The sequence below is a fragment of the Sinocyclocheilus grahami genome, unplaced genomic scaffold (assembly GCF_001515645.1).
Source record: "Sinocyclocheilus grahami isolate Dianchi unplaced genomic scaffold, SAMN03320097.WGS_v1.1 scaffold158.1, whole genome shotgun sequence".
Classification (NCBI taxonomy): Eukaryota; Metazoa; Chordata; class Actinopteri; order Cypriniformes; family Cyprinidae; genus Sinocyclocheilus; species Sinocyclocheilus grahami.
In genome coordinates, this window is record NW_015505337.1 from 1,365,859 (window position 1) to 1,381,633 (window position 15,775).

A 15,775-nucleotide genomic window follows, 5' to 3' on the forward strand; every position below is an offset into this window, starting at 1 on the left:
GCCTTGCCACAATTCTGTTTCTGAGCTCTTCAGGCAGTTCCTTTTGACCTCATGATTCTCATTTGCTCTGCCATGCACTGTGAGCTGTAAGGTCTTATATAGCCAGGTGTGTGGCTTTCCTAATCAAGTCCAATCAGTATAATCAAACACAGCTGGACTCAAATGAAGGTGTAGAACCATCTCAAGGATGATCAGAAGAAATGGACAGCACCTGAGTTAAATATATGAGTGTCACAGCAAAGGGTCTGAATACTTAGGACCATGTGATATTTCAGTTTTTCTTTTTTAATAAATCTGCAAAAATGTCAACAATTCTGTGTTTTTCTGTCAACATGGGGTGCTGTGTGTACATTAATGAAGAAAAAAAATTAACTTAAATGATTTTAGCAAATGGCTGCAATATAACAAAGAGTGAAAAATTTAAGGGGGTCTGAATACTTTCCGTACCCACTGTATATGCAATGCTTGCATTTGAATATGTCATATTTCACCATCTGAACCATGTAGGTTTTAGGTAGAAACTAAACGTGATATTGAAATACCATAAAATAAAGCCCATGCATCTTCCCCGCTGCCGTAGCAGTTTCAAATGATATAAAACTAGTATGTTTGCATAGCATTCTTCTCAAAATAACACATTTTGCCCTGTTATGTCTGTTTTTATATTGTATGTTTATACTATTTGTCAACACACATTTTTTTAAACACTGTTGTTGCATTTTATTTTCACTTGTTTGCCCATTTGAATTCGGTATCCTAAATTGATGTATTGATATATTTAATGTTTGATGCTGTGACAAGTTTTGTAAATGAAATGTAAAGAACTTTTTCCTACTTACGAATCAATAGTCTGCAATACATCATATAGAGTGGAGTATATCAAATTGCAAAATAAACATTTATCAATCAGTACTTTTTTAAATACTTAAGTGCATTAAAAAACTAATACTTTTGCACTTTGACGTAAGTAAAATTGAAAAGGAATATACTTTTACTGGAGTAATGTATTATTATGGTATCTGTACTTTTACTCCAGTACTTGAGTTGTGTACTTCATCCACCACTGCTTTCTTGTGACTTACATTGGGTTTCTGCTGCGATGTCATCCATATGTGTCCTTTTCTTGGCAGCTGTCCTGTGATGTAAAGTTGGATCCACGTCCAGAATATCATCGCTGTATACTGACATGGCACCACCAGGAACCACTTCCCTGGGCACAGAGCACAGGTATACATAATTAGTTATGTATATGTGTATATACGGCATACAGCCTATACATATATAGCTTACAAATAACGAACTTATTTGAATGCAAAAAAGCAAGTAACACCATGTTCTGCTTGACAGGAAACCAAATGAGTAGTCGGCTAATGAGCATGCGCAGTGCCAACGGCCTTCTGATGTTGCCTCCGAAAACAGAGCAATACGTGGAGTTGCACAAGGGTGAAGTCGTGGACGTCATGGTCATAGGACGGCTATGATGTCATCTTAAGGGGACAGACCAAGTACAGAGCAAGAAAGTGGTGCATGTCCACATATCATTACTATTCTGGAATATGCAACGGCACAGCTAGGTTTTATTGATTTGGGAGAAGTTGATCCAGTATAATCAACATTTCGAACAAAGACGAATATGTGAAATTTCTGAAAATACTGTATTCGAAAGACATCATAGTATTTCAAAGACAGAAAACATTATACCTTTTAAAGTGAGAATATATATATATATATGAAATATAAGAGATTTATTCTGTAATATATTGTTATAATTATTATGATTATTCATATAATGATGAATATTATCATATTAAGCAACTCTGTTCTCTTTCATTGCAATTGCTTTGTGTGTTCAATGCTAGAACTTATAGATAGCCGTAGTATTTTAATAGACAGCTGTTGGCGCCTGTCACACATACATCAGAAAGCTTCTTTTCTCATCGGTAGAAAATGTCACTGAGGAATGAAAAGCTCTTCAAAATGACAGGAGCTGGATCTTTTCATCTCTTCTCAAAGTGCACCAAGGTGACCCAGCTATCTTTCCCTTTAGTATTATATGCTCCATAAAGACTTCATTATGCTTCATAAAGGGTTTACAAAACCACTTTGCTTGTCGTTTATCTTGTGAGTCGTGTTTATGTGCGCAGTGCCAAAAGCCAGGGCTGTGGGGGAAGGTCTTGTGGTCGCGCCGCCGGGTGGCACAGACTTTGTGTGGAAACGATGACCGGTCGGTGGGGGTCTGTGTAAATTCTGTGCTACTTTAGCGCGCCCCGAGGCATGTCCTGTGCTACAGGCTATACATCAGTCTGGGACATACTTCATAGTAAACTGGCCCTCATAGCTCTGCCCTTATTACTCTCTATTTTACACACTACCCTTACATTTAAACTCGCCCGGCCCAATCCTAGAGGCTGAGCTCCCTGGAAACTTTTATTTGTTTAACTTTGAAGATGAAGACAGCTTATTTAAGTGCTGACTGCCTTTTTAAATGAATTCCATCAAATGTACAGTCAAAAAAAAATGCAAGAGTGATATTGTACAGACAAGTGACCAGCACTCCTGAGGAATATACTATGGTACTGAAAAGATATTGAAAACCTCTGTACTATAATATCCTTTTCTGTAATACTGATCTAATGCGAGAATTAAAATTCTTGATCCTTATGTAAAGACGTGATTCAGTTTCATTTTTTAAATAAACACTGAAAGCTGATTGACTTGAGTTCTCCAAATCTGTTTATTTCCATGCATATGTGATCAATGTTTATTATTTAATAATATACAATATTCACAATTGTATTAAATCAAAAATACTTAATAAATATTAAGTAATAAACAAAGAAAAGCAAGAAAAAAAGTATGCACATTGAATTTACAGCTCCAAAAACATTTTCCAAACAATGATTTGACCACTCAGGTCTTCAACAGTGCCTGATAATATTTAGAAAGTATTTTTTTGGAAAATACATGTTTGGAGCTGTCACTTCAGAGAGCAAACTTTCTTTCTTTCTTTCTTTCTTCCTGAACCGAAATTGGGGTCTTCTGGACGTTCACACCTTTTTATTTATTTATATTTACTTATTTATTTTTGTATTGATAAGAGATGCCATAGTCTTGAAATATAAGCTGTTTCCTTTAAGCGTTATTAAAGTGTTCTCTTGTATTTAATTGGACGTCTTTTAAAAAAATAAAATAAAATAAAAATATCTGCATTCTTCTGTACAATTTAACACGCAGAGAAAGCAGTTTGTCAAATTAATCTCTGAACACACACTATTTAACGTGGACAATTTGCTAACCCGTAAGGCTAGGCTGAATTAATTTTTAACGTTTTGGTTCTACAATACTGAAAGTGGATAAAATTTAAAAACCGAACAAGCCTCAAAAACCCAAGCCGAAACTGACCGACTTCTCGTCCGCTCGACATTCGCAAGGAAAACCACACCTAATTGGACGGTGGAGTTTAATCATGGTGGATCTGTCCAATCAGAAGCGTCGTCTCATGCGGTTGCCGGAGGCGCTGTTGAGCCGCTCTCGGTCAGTCAGTACAGAGACTGGAGCCGCGGCGACCTGTCTCTCAACATGACAACAATCTCATGAGCTGTTCTGTGAATAAAACCGCTTGTTTGGGAGTATTTATACACTAACTGGACTAAAGGGACGGCGTATCTAACTGAAGAGGTAAGCTAAGCGACTCTTTCAAGTTGTTTGGCCGTTTCCTGAACCGAAATTGGGGTCTTCTGGACGTTCACACCTTTTTATTTATTTATATTTACTTATTTATTTTTGTATTGATAAGAGATGCCATAGTCTTGAAATATAAGCTGTTTCCTTTAAGCGTTATTAAAGTTTTCTCTTGTATTTAATTGGACGTCTTTTAAAAAATAAAATAAAAAAAATATCTGCATTCTTCTGTACAATTTAAGACGCAGAGAAAGCAGTTTGTCAAATTAATCTCTGAACACACACTATTTAACGTGGACAATTTGCTAACCCGTAAGGCTAGGCTGAATTAATGTTTAACGTTTTGGTTCTACAATACTGAAAGTGGATAAAATTTAAAAACCGAACAAGCCTCAAAAACCCAAGCCGAAACTGACCGACTTCTCGTCCGCTCGACATTCGCAAGGAAAAGCACACCTAATTGGACGGTGGAGTTTAATCATGGTGGATCTGTCCAATCAGAAGCGTCGTCTCATGCGGTTGCCGGAGGCGCTGTTGAGCCGCTCTCGGTCAGTCAGTACAGAGACTGGAGCCGCGGCGACCTGTCTCTCAACATGACAACAATCTCATGAGCTGTTCTGTGAATAAAACCGCTTGTTTGGGAGTATTTATACACTAACTGGACTAAAGGGACGGCGTATCTAACTGAAGAGGTAAGCTAAGCGACTCTTTCAAGTTGTTTGGCCGTTTAAACGCGGCGTAAGTGTTGTTTGCAACAGGTTGCCTGGGAAAGAAAGCAGCGCTGCACTTCGGGAAGTGGCCAGCTAGCAGTGTTAGCAATGCAAATATATTTAGCAAAACACTAAAGCAAACTCTAATTTCTCTGAAATTAAACTCTATAAACATTGAAGAGACTGTTTATAGGATTTATACGTTCTATGTTTCACTATTTTTGGAGTTTTTAGGGCATACCAACCAAGCTCATACAACGGCTGTCCCTCAAAACCCAATGAGCTGCCTACCTAGGCAGCATTTTTAGGCATCATAGGCGCGTTCATTGCTCAAAAAGTGGCAGCTCACTGGGTCGTGAGACAGTTACCCTGCTGCTTTAGATTAAGTTCATGTGAACTTGAAGATACAGGCTGAAAATGGCTGATCTAAAGCTCCTCAAACAACCTGTTGAAACTGCATGGAAGTTTCTTTGATTGATACACGGACTGCCATTGTTCATCTACCTTCATTACAGCCATTAGGACACAAACGTCGCATTGTTCAGAAATCAGATATCACTGACTCTTCATATTCTCTCTGGAGTGATTACTGGGATACTATGGATCAAAGCTGACATGGAAAGGGCGTTATCGTTTTATTTTATGGCTGAAATGCCTTGGGGAAGTAACGTTAGAGGAGAATGTATTTCACCAGTCAGACAGATATCTACAGTTTAAAAGTTGATCATTTTTGTATTATCAGTCAATTGAAGAGCGTATGTCATTCATTAAAATGGTCTTGGATTCTAGACACACTGGACTGTGTTTACTAGGCATGTTAAAAGTGTTTATGTGCTTATAAAATTGTGTGTTAAGTGTTCTGGTTTATTTTATCAACCTCCTTTTTGCATATTCAAAGGACTCTGACAGTTTGATGTGCTAGTAAAGGAGAAGAAAATAAAGTTCTCCAATCTTGATCTTTTCTTGTGTTACTAGTTCACGCTCGGTGACTATAGTACATGTAACTCGTGGTCTCCAAAATGTCCTTTAATTTCCAAAAACCGTTTAAATTGTGGAATAATTGTATTTAAATGTAAATTCTTAATTAAATACAAACTAAGCTATGGACAGTATCGTGCTGTAATTGCCAACAGAAATAATGTTTCCTCAGTTTCAGGTTTCTTTCCACAATCCTGGGAATCCTATGCCTGCAAAAGCCACAGAAATTAATCAAAGCTATAACAGTCATTGAAATTTCAATAGAATGTTTTTTAGTTATGCTCAACCTAAAGTATCTCTTTGCATAGAAAAAGTCATATAATAATGCTATCAATAATAAACAACTGGAGAAGTCTTAGAAAATCTTGTGGGAACCCGACAGTATTTAAAAAGCAAACAAATAAAAATGTTGACAGACATATCTTATATGAAAATCTGCGAGAGTGTGATGGTTGACCCATAGACTTTAATTGTAAGTGCTTCACTTTTAACATTTTTGGCTTGTTTTTGTTTGTCTTATAGTCACCAAGTCACCAAAAAGTCCCAGCAGGGTCTGGTTGTGATCCATCTCTTCATTCCATTATTAGGAACACAATTGACAATCTTATCATTTCCTCAGATCACAAGCTGCGAGTCAGCTGGCAGCTCTGTGTTGTTTAAAGATAAGTCTCCACTGCATGTTGTGATATAATTCAGCTTCGGAGGTGACCGAAGGTAACCCGTATCAGCTCCGTCACAGAGATAACCTTCCCTGCTCTTTATGCTTATGTTGAAGTCCGAGATCGTTTGTTCCATAAAATGGTTCAAGGCTGTTGATGAAGATTATGATGATGGTAATGGGTTATTTATGGATGTTTTGTTTGTTTGCTGCTGGTGTGGAGATACTGCGCAAATAAATTATGCTATAACAGATGATAGAGGGTTTTGGCTCTGAATCAGATGAGCTTTCTTTCAAGGAGACGTATCTGTTTTCAGAGTAGAGCGAGAGGTGTTAATGCCAGCACGTTCTCGAATCATATTACCTCACCGCCACGTTCCTTCAGTGAGTCTGGCCTGTCAGACTGATGAAATCTGATGGATATATTGTAGGATATAGCACACAGGGGGACTCCTTTCGTCATCAGTGGATTTAAATATAAATAATGATCATTTATATCTTAATGTAATTGTTCATATAAAATTATTACACAATATAAAATTGTTCATGTAATAATTAAATAATACTTTTTGTTTTATAATATTTTTAGTGGTTGTGTAAAAAAATGTGTAAAAAGAACTTTACTTGTTATATGCACTACCATTCAAAAGAGTTGTTCATGTTTTTTAGTGTTTTTGTGTTTAATTTCTTTTATGCTCACCAAGGCAGCATTTATGTAATCAGAAATACTGTAAAACTGTAATATTTTAAAATGTACATTTAAATATTTTTATAGTATTGAATATATTTTAAAACGAAATGTATTATTTGGCAGAGGTGAATTTTCAGCAGCCATCCAGACTTTAGTGTCACATCATCTTTCAGAGAACTAGTAGGAATACATTTTAATATGCTGATTTGTGCTTACGAAACATAAATTATATTTATAAGTGTTGAAAGCAGTTGTGCTGCTTAATATTTTTGTGGAAACATGGTACTTTTTTTTCTCTAGAATTTTTTTGTTGAATCGAAAGTTCAAAAACATCATTTATTTGAAATGATCTTTTGCAACATTAAAATGATTTTACTGTCACATGTTCAAATTAATGCATTCTTGCAAAGTATTAATAAATAAATATAAAAATACTGACTTTGAACATAAATGATAGTGTATATTTAGCCACCCCTTCTCTAGATATTTTTTTGTTGCTTTGCATTGACTATTGAAATACCTACCTGTATTTGTCAAGCACTAGTTCATATCCACTATAGTGACAGACACCAGCATTAAATGTTATCAGCAAGTATTTTATAGTTATGTGTTGAATTAGCAAGTAGGCTGATAGTCTCAAGTGTTTCATTCTCATTCTCAGATGTGTGTGATGCATTGATGTGGGAGGAGAATTATGAAGGTGTAGACAGGACTTTTTTATCACATGGGTGGTGGTGCGGGAAGGGACTGGGACCAGTGCCAGCAATGTACAGAACCGCTGTGTCCCATCTTTGTCCCCTGAGGAATTCTCAATATGCACCGCCTCTGCTGTCCTGATGGTCCGCCAAGGCTAGGAATTAACAAGCCACAAACTCTCCTAGAGAGCCCATCCAAAATGCCAGGGGGCTATTTTGTCTAGACCTGGATTTTCCCACTAGTTTTCAGGAGGCCCGTGAAGGTCAATAACAACATGGCCCCTGAGTGTTCAATCTAACGACCCCGAAAGGATAGCATACAGCTCTCAAATCACCGACTTGAAAAGTGTCCTCATCAGTTGTGTGAAATGTTTCTTATCACTGTTTGTCACTTGGCTAATACTAGCTGTGAGGAATCCTTATTAATCTATTGATTCCGTTTGGGGTCTGTCAAATCTCTCAGTCATTGCAGGATGGTCTAGGTGCAGTAACCACTCAAGAGTGGTTGAGCTACAGATCACCAGCACTGTCTAATAGGCTTCCAGTGCTATAAATTGCAACACATCAGCACACTTTAAAACATGCAGATATTTTTTTATGCTGCTTTTTTTTTTTTTTTTTGTAGAACCATGCTGGTAATTTCATATTCCTATCACTATGGATTGAAAATGATCGTTTTTCAATGCAAGATGGTAGGTTAAGCTTGTCTTTTTATTAGGAGTGGGAATCGCAGGGTACCTCACGATACGAATCACGATACATGGCTCACGATACGATAATATCGCGATTCTGCGATAATCGATATATTGCACGGACTCAATATGCGCTCTGCAATAATAACGTGATCAATGCCTACAGTCCACGCTGATAGCTGTTCCGGGGCAGTTTTTTTTTTTTTTATCTCCATCTCCTTTTATCTCCATAAACATATATAGAGCAGTAGAGCTAATACAGTGGCTGGAAATCTGTTTATCCTTCGGTTCCTCGTGCTTCCCCATCTTCATAGAGAACGCAGTTCATGGTTGCTCAGAGCGCTTTGGAAAGAAGGTGTAAAAGCCGCGGCCGCGATTTCCACGCATTTTTTTTAGATACTGGGAGCAGGGAAATCTATATAGAGTGCCATATTGTAGTAAAATATCGATATTTGGCGCCAGATATCAGTTCTCGTATCGCATAAAGGACAACGATATATCACCATATCGATATATTGTCCCACCCCTGCTTTTTATAGTGGTTAGGGTTGTGTTTTAAAGTTGCAATGCCATGACCCTACAAAGTATGAAAAATCCTGTGGTTAATTCTTCCTCAGAAGTGCTCACATTGTATCATTTTGAGAACTTGGTTTGAACCATTCCAAACCTGTATGACTTTATTTCTTCTGTGGAACAAAAAAAGAAGATGTTTTTAAGAAAGTTAGTAATAATAGAGTTTTTACAGTTCCCCTTGACTTACATTGTATGGACAAAAATACTGTGGTAGGCAGTGGAAAATGAAACCGTTTGGTTATCAGCATTCTTCAAAATATTTTGTTTCACAGAAGAAGGTAAGTCATGCATGTTTGTAATGACGTGAGTAAATAATGACAGAATTTTCATTTTTTGAGTGGACTATCCTTGTAAGACCTGTTCACACAAAGATATTTTTGGTTAAATTTTCATTCAAATTAAAAAATTTAGATTTAATGAACGCCTGGCTGTTAATTCATCTGTTCAGAATGACACAAACAGAATGACTACAGAACAATTGTTGGCACTTTTGGTCACATGCCCAGAGAAACTGCTTTTAAGTAAAACTATAGCTGTCGCAAACATTTTGTAAGTATTTTGCTACAGTTTTCAGAACTGGAATCTTTTTGTTGTTTTTGACAAAGTGGTCTGCGAATGCATAGTCGACCTTTAGGCTTGATAGGTGGAGCCTCACAGTGTTGTTTTCACACCTACCGATCTCTTGGGTCATTTATTTTCCAAATATATTTGCATGCATATGACTATCTGAATGTCTTCTATGGAGGTTGTAAGTCAAGGGAAAGCAAGTAAAATGGTTTACTTATTAATAGCTTTGAAGGTCATGTGTTGGTTTTATTTTCTGTTCTGCACTGCAAAGGTCAAAAGTGATTCTTCTGCATGCTAGTGTTGTCTATACCATGCTCTTGCCACATATTTTCCCTCTGTTTGTCTCTTTCCCTTTCTTTTCCACTTTCTCTTCAGCATTGCTCTCCCTCCTGGCACTAAGTGGTACGTGTCCGATTCTTAGGAGCCTGGAATCTGGAATTTTTTTGGTATGCAAACACTGGGTGTTGGAATGTTGAGCTGGAGCTTTGGGGAAGATAACGATCCTGGTCTGTTTCTCCTCTACAGTGACAGCCATGGAAGTGTCGGCCTGTCCGGCTTCCCTCTATCCTGCATGATGTCTTTCCAGACATTGCTTTTTCTTTTTGTGTATTTTCCAGTTCTTCTCTGATGAGAGAGATTCATATCTGTGAGGTGTCAATGCATAGTGTCTTTTTCACTGTAAAGGTGTGGTAGACCCCAGAGCTTTGATATATTGTCGTATAGTTACAAAACCTATTGAAGGCTGATGATAGGAAAAGAGCTTTGTTCCCACCCTGTCACAGCATTCAGGTACTGTTTTCCATACTAGCCACTCCTCAGGGCGAGCTGTTTCATGTCTGTCAGCGTAACAGGTTCATCCTGTGCAGGACTGAGGCTGCCAGGCCCAGGAAGAAAACATCCTTCCTGTGAATAATGCATGTTATTCAGTGTGTTAAGTGGAGTTCTTTGTTGTTTGTTTAAGGTAACAGGCCATAAAAGCTGTGGTATTGTTATGAATGTCGGTTAAGATTATTGAAATTATTGGTTGACTGATTTATGTACAATGCATGCATTTTTTATTTTTAGAACTACATTCTGTAATTTGTTTGTGTGTTTTTGCATTGCGAAAAACAGTGCAATGCACTCTGTTAATGGGCCAATCTTTTATGAATAGTGCTTGACAATTCTAAATTATAGCCAACAGAACTAGTGAAAATAACTATTCATGTGTAAAGTGGAATATGAATATGTTTGGACTTGATCATTTTCACACTTGATCACTTTGACAACCCTTGTTTACTTTCTCATTTCGTTTGCATTAGTGAAACTACTCTATTACAAAGCTTGCCAGGAATGTGACCGGTGAGAGTCCACTGTGTGTGTTCACAGCCGCAGTATCTGTTAGGACCGTTTCCCAGGTGGAATGAAAAACAACAGGGTTGTTGAGACGGTCACCACTATTGCTCACGTCCTATTGGCTGGCACGGTGAGGACACACCCACTGCCTCTGGGCCAGCCGTGCTGCACCTGCTCTAGCTTGAAACACCTGCATGTACCACGAACGTGCAATTCCTAATCTACCTCGCCTCATCCCTGCCTAGTCTTCCACACTGGGAAATATTAGCCTTCCCATTGGCATTTATCATAGGTCAGCCTAATTATTTATCTAATAAAGGCTAAGATTCGGATTTGAGTTGATAGAGCTGATCCTACACCAGTGTAAAGGGATGATTCTATTTGTAAGCACCCAGATGTCCCTATTCCTTGTGTAAGAGGCCAGAGGCTTAGTGTGCTGGGCCGAGCTGTAGTTGAGTGGCCAGCCTGCCGCTGAATGGAAGAGGAGGGTTTGAAGTAGGCTACTTAAGCTCTTGAGCAGCAGATGGTTCGAGGCTCTATTTATATGTTTTTTAGTCTTGGGGCTCTCCACTGCATGTTGTGTCATCCAGTGGGGGGAAGGGAAAATATCCTGAAGACGGTTCATGTTGGTGTGAACGTGTTTGTGTTTATACGTGTGCACGCTCTGTAAAATGACATTAACTAAAGCCTCGTTGCACGGCACCAGGGTACAGAATGACCTTATTGGCTGTAATTGCTTGGCAAAAGTATAGAATTTTCATATCCTGATATTTGCTGAGTCTGTTATCATAGCTTAAACAGGTTTAGAGATAAACAAACTTTGTTTATTGTGGTGTGTGTTTTAAACATTTTTTAAAATACAAATATTTCAAATAAAATAATATTAAATTAATACATGCTTGAAAGAAGTGTGGTTTGAAGCGGGGCTGGGACAGTGATGGATGAGTGCCTCCCCTCTCCTGACAGTGCACATTTACAGTATGAAGAACCTGTTAGGATATGTATTCAAGACAATTCTGATTATATCAATATAGTTTGTTGCAGGCACATCTGAAAATTAGTGAAGGCACTTAGTGAGACGTGTGACATGCTTTAAACTAGCTCGTAAACATATAAATTAGGGCAGTTTCTTTGACAGATAGGTGTGTTGACAGATACTGACCTGCTTGATATTTGTTGTTAGATGTTGTTTGAAATTTGTACATATGGCAAAAAATAAATTTTTTTTATGAGAGCAGTAACTGTAAAGGAACTATTGTAATGTGGTAGATTAATAGTAATATAATCACAGTTTAAATGAGTGAATGTGTTCCTCTGACCTCTCCCTGTTTTTTTTTTTTTCGTTTATTTTTATTTTTAATTTAGTGATTTTAAGTTCTAATTTAAAAAGCATTTTTTGTGTGTTTTAGAATGTAATGTTTATATTTTAACAGCCTAGCCTACATAGATATTGCAATTTGCAAATTTTTGGAGGAAAGCTGAGCAATGGGATGTTGAATAATTTTTTTTTTTTTATAAATAAAGAAAATAAAATTGGGCTTTTTATCTTTTTTCCCTGTTAAAAATATTTTCTTTAGACTTCCTGTCTAGATTCTAATGGTAATTCTTCTGAAGTAAGACTTGTTGGGGGACAAACGACAGACGTAGAAAATCTAGGCTATTTCTCTGATATGATCAGACCTGATTTACTCACTTCACTGATGCCAGATTAAAAAGCAAAGGTCAGAATATGTGTTGCTGTTTAAAACCATGTTGTATTTTCTAAACAAAAGTTATGGCCAACTTTCCAGTAACTTCATACATTTTCTTGCCAGAGCCAATTTTAACATTAAATTGGCTCTTGTTGAGTGTTAATTTTGGACTGGAAAGCACTATTACTCAGTCATCCATCTGAGCTGCTCTCATGGAAGATAGATGGCTGTTATGTAAATGTAAGGGGCTTTTGGCATTGTCAGTTGGGGGATTGTTTGATTTAGCTCAGTATTGCATATTGTCTCTGGTGCGTTGTAGTGGGCGGCCGTAAGATTGTTCTTATCTGCGGCCAACAGGGTGGAAACCACTTTAATAATGACATCAGCATGACTACCTGAATAATGTAGAGAGTGTGTGGAGCTCACATGGATGTTGACTACGCTCAAGCTACATCTGTGTGTAGGTGTAAAGCTACAATCCTCTTACCTTTTTATAGGAAAGATTAATTGGATTTTGTCCTGTCGATATCAGCACAGCTGCATCCCAAGAAACAACAGTGGCTTAGATGTTTAATGAAATAAATCTCTGCAGGCCTGTTTTTTTCAGCACTTGTTCTTTTGTCTTAATGTAACCTTGACTTTGGTTTAACTAGTAATCAGGTATTGAGGTTGCATGAGAAAGCGTACACATGTAGGCGCTCACAATAGAGCCCTTATGTCGGTCTGGCCTGCTGAGAAATGTCATTCCCAGGCTATTTTGCATTCCTGCCTTGTGCATTATGGGACTTTTGCTCTGTCACTGCACAATGATGACCTCAGAGATGGCTGTGTGAATTATAATGCAGAAAAAGCACTTTAGTATGTATACAGTTTACATAAATTGTCTAAAATGCATATATATATATGTATATATATGGAGAGAGAGAGAAGCTAATACTAAATATAAATTACTTATATTATCCTTGTCCTTTGTTCTTGTCTGCGACAAATCAGGACAGATTAGTGTTTACTCTACAAATGCTGTGTGTGTGTGTGTTCACCTGCATTTGGTGTCATCCGCTTGTGATCTGATGAGACAATTTCTCTCTGTTTATTGCAGGAGGAGTCAAGAGAGACAGATTTTTAGCATTCAGGGGAAAAGAGGAGGCAGGCGGGTCAGCACTGACGAGAGAGGAGATCCTGCTACAGTCTGGAGGGCTTATCCTGGGCTGCCAGCAAACTCGGGTGAGGACCCCCGTATAGCTTCTCCCCTGTGTGTGTGTGTGTGTGTGTGTCTTTGTGTTTTTCCTCTCGTTTGGTTCTCAGCCCTTGGGACCTCCCACCCACAGACAAAGCTGTTGTCACAGCAACGCGTTAGGCAGTTGTGCGGCACAGTAATCTCAGAGCAGTCTTAAGGGAGGAGGGGAACTGATGGAGGGCATGGCAGAAGTGAGGGGAGCAGTGCATTAGTGAGGAGTGAAGCTAGACTAAATGAGGGATAGTTTTAAAGATAAGAGAGGTTCTGTATCAGACAGAATGCTCTGCTGAGGTCAGACGGAGAGGCAGAGCGAATCAAGAGTTTCCAGGAAACTACAGTGATTTTCATCTCAGCCATCACTTGTGCTGCAACAACTTCTGTAATCAGCACAGCTTTACTTCCTGACTCCAACAATATGGGAGCTTAGATGATGCATTTGGGCAGGCTGGACTTGGGCATTGCCTTTAACACTCCCAAAATTATCTTACAGCTTTTTTTTGTTTTGTTTTGAGGTGTGTTTAAGGGGGTCATAGGATGCTACATGCACTTTTACAAGTTGTTTGAACTGAAATGTGTGTTGCTTTCTTTGCGTGAACAATTGGGCAGCGTCATGCAAATCTTCCCACATCGTGACATAGACATGTGGGAGCGTGTTAGAACGAGCCGTTTTAGGTAGGCGTGGTTGACTCTTAACTTTTATAAAGAATATCTCTTTGGATTTGAGACTTTAGTCTTTGCAACTTTACAGATCTTCTTTATGCACCAAGAGCTTGTAACACTCCAAAGAGAAAGGAAAAATTTAAATCGCATCATATGACCCCTTTAAAAAAATATATTTTAAATATGTATTCAGTAAAAAAATCTTTTTATATTTTTTATTAAAAATGTGTATACAATTTATTTCTGAAAAATCATTTTATGCACATCTTGCATAATGGAAAAATCATGGAATTTTCATTAGTCAAAATCATTATTCATTGACTGCACGTGCAGTGGTATCCATATGAGTCACTTCAGTTCTGAGATTTTCATACCCCTATAGACCTGTACCTGTCAAGAGGTCAGATTAATTTTTTTATATTTATGATCACAGCTTGGGCAGGTTCTCATATTTTGTGCCCACATTAGAAGTAGTTAGAGAAGTGAAGAATGAGGAAAGTGGAATGGAGGAGGGGTAGATGGAGGGACAAGGGTTATCCATTATCCTCATTGTGTGGTCACATGTCTTTTCTTTATCCTGTGGGATGGGTTTTCCTGGAAGGAGAGACGCCCATTTGACATGGTATCACTGTCTAATGCATTATTCAGTGGTAGACCGTTGGCATCTCTAGTCAACAGCAAACACTTCAACCTTAAATCCCTTTTCTCATTACAAGAGCTTCCTACAGCATCTCCCTCAAACGCACGCCTCATCACCTGACTCACTGAGTGACAGAGCTGTGACTCAGGGCTCTTTGTTACCGAAAACTGTCTGAGAAGATTTAAGGAAAGGCTTGTGGGGTCAAGGGTCAGGGCTGCTCACATCTGCAAGGTTTTGTTCGGGGTGAGAAAGCGAGTTGGGTTTTCTGAAAGTGTCAGCTGTCAGAAATGAGGATGATAAAGGGGCAGATAACAGTGGCCTGGCCTGTCTCTGACAGCTGACACAGCTCACAGCCACAAGGCCACTGCAGTGGAGAAGAGCACTGTGTGGCTGTTTGTTTGTCTCTCTGAGCCTTTGGCGTGAGGATGGCTTGTTTGTTCTTTCTTCATATTTTTGACACGGCTCAAGTAACTGTACACTCATACAGGAATGAATGCCATAAATAGCACTGTAATTAATCAGCAGTGCAGCCTGAGGGTAAAGTGGTAAAACAAGACAATTTCCTATTGTGACCGTATAGATTTTTTTGTGTGTTTTAATAGGTGATGTCAGGTAGTCCGATCATCACGACAACTACAGCTGTTTTACTTCTGGGACTTGGATCTTGTCTCAAACTCATTCCTCCACTCTCTCCCACTCTTTCCCTCAATGGTCAAATCTGCACTGTCCTATAAGAAAGATAAAGAAACTTTGTCAAAACAACTGGATATGTGATGGATGGATACAAAGCCTAGATAGACAGCTTCACCAATGAAATAGACCTCAAAATATATTACGACAAAAGCAAACATTTTATACATGTTCTGAAAGATATTAATGGTGCTTACCTAGGAAAAACCTGTTGTCACGATGCAAATGTGTTGTGGCAGCCCTCTACGAACACCTTGGCAATTGAATCGCCATTGGC

General features: G+C 38.3%; 1 long non-coding RNA gene across 2 annotated transcripts in view; it reads left to right on the plus strand.

Annotated features, from left to right (window-relative positions):
* The first annotated feature begins 3,463 nt into the window (after positions 1 to 3,463).
* LOC107592789 (uncharacterized) overlaps positions 3,464 to 15,775 on the plus strand; it is a 21,990-nt gene continuing 9,678 nt past the window's right edge. The window contains exons 1-2 of one of the 2 annotated variants that reach the window (XR_001610027.1): positions 3,464 to 3,678; positions 13,371 to 13,495. This is a non-coding gene — a long non-coding RNA (uncharacterized lncRNA). Of the gene's footprint in view, positions 3,679 to 4,162; positions 4,374 to 13,370; positions 13,496 to 15,775 lie in introns of those variants that run through there. The other variant, XR_001610026.1, reaches the window with a different exon arrangement.